Source organism: Sciurus vulgaris, assembly GCF_902686455.1.
Source record: "Sciurus vulgaris genome assembly, chromosome: 8".
Classification (NCBI taxonomy): Eukaryota; Metazoa; Chordata; class Mammalia; order Rodentia; family Sciuridae; genus Sciurus; species Sciurus vulgaris.
The window spans coordinates 117,678,763-117,687,476 of record NC_136468.1 but is presented as its reverse complement, the minus strand read 5'-3'; positions in this window follow the sequence as shown (position 1 = coordinate 117,687,476).

Genomic DNA, 8,714 nt, shown 5'->3' with positions numbered 1-8,714 from the left:
GCCCTAGGCTGAACAATATACATCTGTGGAATTTAATAGGAAAGACAGTTGACAAGCAGATTTAAATATGAGTCAGGATGATGAGAAGTACAAGGGGAAAAAGTGGGCAAGGTAAGGGGATAATAATAGGAGGAAGGTAAGTAGGGTAGTCCAGGAGGGTATGAGGCAGATATTGGGACTTTGGGAGAGAAGAGCTGGACTTAGAGGGGACCCATCATAGCAGTCAACTAGGAACTAAGGAGGAACATGGGCAGGAAAAAAATCCTCATGGTCAAGGGACTCTAGACTTCGAAACTTGATGTTACTCAAAAGGTTGTGGTATCATTAATGATGAATGTATGCAGAAAAGTGGGAGAGAGAAACAGCAAACAAAGCAATAAATAAGCATGATAGAAAATTAATGGAAGCAAACAAGAATCAGGAGTAAAGGAGAAGCAGACTTAAGGCACCCTAGACATCTTAGAAAGTCTCAAGGAAAAGGGAAACCCTTGAATGAAAACAGCATTTAATTTCTGAGCAAGAAGAAAACAGTGAGTTTTGGCTCCTCAGCTCCATCTGTTTGCTGTCAACCCTAGGCAAATCTCTTGAGTCTGTTTTCTCATCAGTAAAACAGGCTGGGAAGAATAAAAGAGACCATGTTCATGAGCTAACAGTCTTTGTACCTAACTCTGAGCACAACCTATGAGGTTAGTTCCATTACTAACGCTCTCCAGATGATAAATAGACTCTTAAGAGATGGAAACATTTCCTTTGGGTCACACAGTAAGTGGATTCAAACTCAGGTCTGTCTTGACTCTAGAGACTGTATTCCCAAGATGCAAATGATAGTTCCTTAATGCACACGTAAGTCCTTAGTGCTATGCTCAAAACAAAAGAAGCTCTTATTCAGCTAGGTCCCAAGGAAGAGGGCCTGAATTATGCAGCAGAAAAAGCCACTGAGGGTCAGAGGAAGAGGCCCCAAAACCCTGTGTAAGCGTGCTTCTCATATACTGACCCTCTAGGGTGACTTGGACTCCTAGGTCACAATGAAATGAAGGCAGACTCTCCCCAGGCAGCACTACCACATCACAACCAGCACTGCTCAAGTGCCTGGGCCAAGAATAGGCCAAGACTGGGGCACTGCACTTTCCTTCCATGGTAGTGACTACCATCTCTGTCCCTATAGAGGTAAGGGAGACCCAGTGGTATAAAGGAAGCTGGTGAACATTATCTGCAGAGAAATTTGACCACTGATAGTCAAGAGTAGATGGGATCTGGGGGCTTAGCGGGGGTGGGGTGGGGTGTGTGTGTGGCCAATCTCAGGATAAACTTTTTGAGGTACTTTTCACAATTCTTGCAATATTCCAAAGCCTGGGCTTCTTTATCTGAAGTGGGGATAACAGAAATGAGTGAAGCTTAATAATATGTATCAGGAACTGGGTATAAAGCCAGGCCTCCCAAGGGTGAGTAAACTAAGACCTTACTCTGGGCCTCTTTGTTCTTTCTCTCAGTAGCCTTGGGGAACCCCAAAACCACTACACACAAGCTTGCTTCCTCGAGATTTTCCAGGTGTTGACCCCATGCTTCCCACTTATTCTCAAGCACAAGTCTCCACTTGTATTTTTATTTTTTATGTATCAGGCCTTTATGATAACCTCATAACAATAATGTGTTCCTAATAACAATAACCATAATAATGACACATGTAGTCAAGTGAAGGGTGTCAGGTCCCTTCTAAATACTTTACATGTGTTCACATTTGCCCACCAACGTAGGCACTATTTTTATAACTAAGCAGTTTTCCCCAAACACAGATATAGGCAGCACAGTGTGGATCTGAACCCAGCAGTCCAGGTATAGGACTTCCCTGCCACCCTGCACAGGGGACTACCATGGCTTATCCCTAACTGTCCTATCTAACTGCAGTTCCTAAGCACAACTCCTCATCCTCAGAAAATATCTTTAGATTCCCAACCCTAACCACTGCCCAATGGCTAAGTCTTACTTTTCACAGTCCTCCTTAAATTAACTACTGACCTTCTTCAGTACTCTGTGTCCACTTCTTTAGGTCATCATCACTGTACCCTGGCTCATGGTGGCCTCAGGAGACAGCCAGCCTGGTGCAGGCCCTGGCACCACCACTTTCTAACTCCACCATTTTGGCAGGTGCCTTTGTTTCCTCACACAGAAAATGAAGATTAACAGTTCTTCCTCACTCACTGTGAGGATAAATGAACTGATACTTGTTAAAGCACCTTAGGAAATACTTATAAAATCCATTTTGTTTTATCTACACTTTCTTTTTAAGCTAACCATATCATTTTTATGGAAAGAGTGAACAAGAGCAAGAGTCAGCAAACTTTTTCATTGTTTTTTCTTTGTAGTGCTTTGGATCAAACCCAAGGCCTCATGCATGCCAGGCAAGTGTTCTACCACTGAGCTACATCCCCAACCCAGCAAACTTGCTGTAAGAGCTAGAAGGTAAACATTTTTGTCTCTGACACAGGTACTGAACTCTGCAGTTGTGGTGCAAGAGCAGCCAGGCACAGACAATACATAAATGAATGGGCATGGCTATGTTCTGGTAAAATTTCATTGGTGGACACCAGAAACTGAATTTTATAGAATTTTTATATAGTACAAAATATTATTTTAATTTTTTTCAACCCTTACATTAAAACTGTAAAAAATCATTCTTAGCTCAGAATGTACAAGTGTAGGAGTGTTGGATCTGGCCCACAGGCCACTGTTTGCAAACCATCCACAAACGTGGTTTCTCTTCTGCTTCTTTAGGCCCTCCCCTGGTTTTGGATCTCGGGCTTCAATCAGATTCAGGTTCCAGCCTCCCACAGGCTCACAGTTCATGTGAGTTAAACTGATCTGACACCTAGAGCTTGTGATTTCTTGGTCTGCCCATAGATCCATTGATGCACGCAGAGTGCAATGCCATGTTCCCCAGCCAAGGGCATTCTAAGGAACTCCAAAGCCCACACAAAAAAGGGTCGTGTGCTCAGAACTAAACTGCCTGCCCAATTCACTTTATACTCTGTTTTCTGGTTTGGGTTTTTTTCTCTAGTATTAGGGATTGAACTTGGTAAACTACATCCTTGGCCTTATTTGTTTTGTTGTTTATTTATTTATTTTTGACACTGAGGATTGAATCCAGAGGTGCTTTTCCACTGAGTCACATCCCCACCCATTTTTAAAAAATTTCTTTTAGATGTTGATAGACCTTTATTTTATTCATTTATTTATATGTGGTACTGAGAATCAAACCTAGGGCCTCATACATGCTAGGCAAGCACTCTATCACTGAGCCACAACCCTAGCACCCCCCAGCCATTTTTATTTTTTATTTTGATACAGGGTCTCACTAAGTTGCTCAGGGCCTCACGAAATTTCTGAGACTAGCCTCGAACTTGTGACACCCCTGTCTCAGCCTCCCGAGTTGCTGGGATTACAGGTGTGCAACACCATGCCTATTTATTTTAAAAATATTTTTAGGGGCTGGGGAGATAGCTCAGGCGGTAGAGTGCTTGTCCTATAAGTACGAGGCCCTGGGTTCAATCCCCAGCTCCCCGCCAAAAAAAAATTCTTAAACAGCGTCTCACTAAGTGGCCCAGACTGGCCTCCAACTTGTGATTCACCTGCCACAGCCTCCTGAGTAGCCAGAATTACAGGCATGCACCACCACACTGGCTCATTTTGTTTTCATTGATGTCAGATAAATAAGAATGAAGGACAGAAGGAAGAGGGTAAGCAGGGAGCTGGAAGAATGAAGGATGGGAGGAGAACTCAGTAAATGAGCTACTGACTGAATGCCTTTACTACCAGTTCTGGTTCTTTCTGGGTGCTTACCTACCCTCTGCTTTCTGGCTTTCCTCAAAAAGGTTGTTCTCTAAGGCACCAGAGAAAAATGGGGGCTACCCCATTTTTAGGAAGTTAAGTTCAGAATTTCATAGCTCCTTCCTTCTGCAGGAGGAAATTCCACAGCTACACCCTCTCCTACTTTGAATGACAATGGTTAGCTTGCACCCTGTAGGTACCTAAAACTCCTAAAACTATCACCTGAGTCTTGCAAATCCCTCCAGGCCCTTGAAGGAAGGAGGCTGGTGAGATTCCCTTCAGTTTACATAATCATGCCTGGCTGTTGTTAGCACTTGGCAGCAAGGCCTCCAAATTCTAGTCCTCACACGTTACTCTCCCCTGCATTTCCCCAGGAGTAGAGGGTGCCTGTTAAATGGTGTGACAGGGGAGGGGGAGGGCAGAATGATTAATGTCTGCATCTGCATCTGTTACAAAACTACTGTGAAAGAAATGGTCAAATATTTATCTAAGAGACTAATCCACCTTAACAAAACAAGTTTTCTTTGAGGACAGGGTTGTGCTGAGGTAGAACCCTCTGAAAAGCTTCTTTGTATCACTATGAATGGTCACACCAGGAAAATAAGTTTATCCTTGAGGGAAGAGACTGCTGCCCTCCTAAAACTGGTACCCTAGCCCATACTCAGTCTATACCAGGCAGAGCTCAAAGCCTATGGCAGTCTTGAGTCTTGAGACTGCATGATTATTGACATCTCCCTCCCTCCTTTAAGGTCATTCTCTCCCTCTCTCTCTCGCTCTCTCTCTCTCTCTCTTTTCTTTTACTTGTAGATGGATAAAATACTACTTACTTTTAATGTGGTGCTGAGGATCAAACCCAGTGCCTCACATATGCTAGGCAAGCAATCTACCACTGAGCTAACCACAGCCCAAGGTCATTCTTTTCTGATATTCTCTCCTTTTGAATCAAAATCTGTGCTTTGAGCCTGATGAATAGTTTGGTGCTTATGTCCAGGAGCACAAACTCCATGAGCAGTAGAGCCTGTATTTAGTGTTTTTTTTTTTCCTAATATATTTTTTTGTTGTTGATGAACTTTTATTTTATTTATTTATTTATATGCAGTGCTGAGAATCGAACCCAGTACCTCACACATGCAAGGCAAGCACTGAGCTAAAACCCCAACTGTTTTTATTTATTTATTTTTAAAGCTTTTCTTTGGATGATGATAAACTATTTGCTTACTCATGCAGTGTCCTCCCATTAAAGTCCTTACATCTACTTGAGCAACTCTCATTCAGAAGCTTAGATCAGATTGCCTCTTGTTTATTCAGAGCTTTCCCTGTCTACCCCGCAAGGCAGCTGACATTTATTACATTATATATTATTATATACATCAATAATCCTATGAAGTAGGTACTATTTATTCTGAGAACCAGAGAAGGCAAGTAACTGCCAGCATCACACAGCTATGAAGGACACAGCCAGGACTCAAATCCAGAATTGACTCCTGTGTGCCACCTTGCTGTTCTGCATATATTTCTACTTTTGCAACATCCATTTATTTGTTTGTGTATGTATGTATGTGTGTACGTATGTGGTGTTGGGGATTGAACCCAGGGCTTTGTGCATGCAAGTCAAGTGCTCTATCACGAAGCTACACCCCCAGCCCCAGCATCATCTTTTTATGGATCTGTCTCCTCACAGGATACCACGTTTCTTTGCAAATGGGGTTCATGCAAACGTAATTCGTCTCTCTATTCTCATTACCTAGAATAGTGACTGGCACTTAGCAGTCACTAATTCATTCAACAGATTTTTTGTTTTTCCTCCAGTACTGGGGATTGAACACAGGAACACCTTATCATTGAGCTACCTCCCAACCCTTTTTAAATTTCTTTCTTTTGAGGAAGGGTCACACTAGGTTGCTGAGGCTGGTTTTGAATTTGTGATCCCCTTGCCTTAGCCTTCAGGAGTCACTGGGATTATAGGTATGTGCCACTGTGCTGGTTCAGATATTCTTTCCTGGGAGGCTACTATGTGCTGAGACTTAATGCCCAATTTCAAGGAGCTTTGGCATACAAAACAGTATAGGACATGAGACATATTAAAAAAATAAATGTCTATAATCCAAGAAAGGATGTGATATGAGATGAGGGAAAATTAATGTTCTGGTGATTTGGAAAAAAGTAAGATGCCAGCCAGGACTGAGAGGTTGGTGGCATTAGAGTAGGACCCTGGAGCATACTTAGGACTTGGATATGTAGGCATGGGTGTGGGAGGTGAAGGGGAACTCCCAGAAGGAAGACAGACTTGCCCTTGAAGTTCAAATGCCAGCTGACATTCAAAGTGACAAACCAGGGCTGGGGAGATAGCTCAGTGGGTAGAGTGCTTGCATTACAAGCACAAGACCTTGAGTTCAATCCCCAGCACCACAAGAAAAAAAAAAAAAAAAAAAAAAACCAAAGTGACAAACCATACCATCAAGGGAGAAAGGGCCATGTCAAACTGTAGGAGGTTCTGGAAAAAATTAGCTAGTCATAAGACTGTGAAGGGCTGGGCAGGATAGACCATGCTGCAAGTTGTGGGCCACTTTGAGTTAGCACCTACTGGATAAAAGAATGAATATAGATACACAGATAAAATGATGTTACCTGTCTTATTCAAGGTTGTATTTCATAAGAACACAGTCCTGCCCCTCAGAACTTCTGTGTAAAGCTAGGGTCAGAGTCCTGGAGGAAAGACAAGCCTAGGTCACTGGGGAGAGGTGGAACCCAGGATGAGAAGACATTCACTGCTTGGGGTCCCTTCTCAGGTCTCACCTCACCCCAGGTCCTGAACACTTTTGCAGGGGTAGGGGGAGGTACCAGGGAACCCAGGAGCATTTAACCACTAAGCCACATCCCCAGCCATTTTTATTTTTTGAGACAGGGCCTTGCTAAGTTGCTTAGGGCCTTGCTAAATTGCTGAGGCTAGCCTTGAACTTGCAATCTTCCTGTCTCACCCTCTTGAGCTGCTGGGATTAGAGGTGTGCACCACCATACCCAGCCTGAAAATATTTTTAAATGCTTTTAACTGAGTAAATAAATAAGAGGCATCTGGGAACCCAAATTAGGCCTCATTCATGGAAATCACAATCCTTGTGGCTTTCACTTTTCCTCAAACCATTGTTTAATATCAGTAGCCTGAGCATCTGTCCTCCTGACCTCCCCTTTATGGGACTATCCTCAATGCTGAAATTAGAATGGTTTTGGCTTATTCCATAAAGGGTGGGAGGCATCTCCAATATCTCCAAGGAGCTTCAGGGATTCCTTTTTTCTAATTTCTCACTTTAGTGGAATTCCCTCTCTCACTTATAGATGGTCACTTTTTTTTACTGGCACCAGCTGAGACATGGAACACAGAGACTTTTTCTTTATTTTCTCTGAAATAAATGTGTATGCAGATGTTTACCCAAATTTGATGAGGTTAAATGGAGAGGTTTAAGTCATAGCCCGTACAGACACACCAACACGCTTTCATCATTCCTGTCATAGGGAATATCTCCCTGGCTAGACTGTTCCTCAGTGTCCCTTTGGGTAGCTGGTCATTCTCACTTACTCTTTCTCCTTCCTTACTTTATTGGCCCCCTTATTTCCTCCATCCTTGGGCTTACCCCACCTCATTCCCAAGAATCAAAATTCCTCTCACATTATTTTGCAGAGTACTTATCTCTAACTCTGAACTATCAGGATTAGAGAAAAGGAGGAACAGGAGTCCACTTTTATTTTCATATCAGAACATACTATTAAGGCATTTTCTGAGCAAAGACAATTTCCCAAGAGGAATCCTGCAGTCAGCTTTTCAGATAACCATCTTTGTCTTATCTCATTTTAATAACAACTACTTTTTTTTTTAAGCACACAACTCTGATTCTCATGACCATGATAGGTATAGTCATCTCCATTTCACAGATAAGAAAATGGAGGTTCACAGATTTAGCACAGAATGAAAATCCCAAGATTTACAGTCTGAATATCTTGCTTCTAAGGCTCAGTCTTATGCTGATAGTAGAACTTTTTGGAAAATAATTTGTTAGGATTTATCAAGTTCTTAAAAATATCCACAACCTTTGAAGTAGTAATTCTACTGGCAGGAAGCTATTCAACAAAGTGATGCTAAACAGCTTAATACACAATAATGTTTGTAAAATGTGGAAGTAGCCTAAACAACTTGTTAATATGTAGTGATTTAAAAATGAAACGGGGCTGGAAATGTAACTCAGTGCTACAGCACTTGCCTAGTATGCACAAGGCTCTGGTTTGAACCCTAGCATCACTAAAAACAAAGCAAAACAAAGTCTCATAAGAATTATCTCCATTTGGTATTTAAGATTTATTTTAAATGTTTACATATATTAAAAATATTTTTTTTTCTTTTGTGATGCTGGGGATCAAACCAAAGGCCCTGTACATGCTAGGCAAGCATCATTGAGTTACATCCCCAGTTCTAATACTTTTTATTTTAGTAATAGTGATTGAACCCAGGGGCACTTAACCACTGAACCACATCCCCAGCCCTTTTTAGATTTTATTTTGAGCAAGGATTTCTCTTAGTTGCTTAGGGCCTCTGTAAGTGGCAGAGGCTGGCTGAACTTGTGATCCTCCTGCCTCTTGAGTCACTGGGATTACAGGTGTGTGCCACCATGACTGGCTCCCTAATACTTTTTCTTTTTTTTTAAATTTTTAAAGTTGTCAGTGGACTTTTATTTTATTTATTTATATGTGGTGCTGAGAATTGAACCCAGTTCCTCACACATGCTAGGCAAGCACTCCTCCAACTGAGCTATATCCCCAGCGCAATATTTATTTTAAAATATCCATCTCAAACCTCCTTTAGAGTTCTTAGAGTATACCTCCTCCTGGAGAAGCAAGAC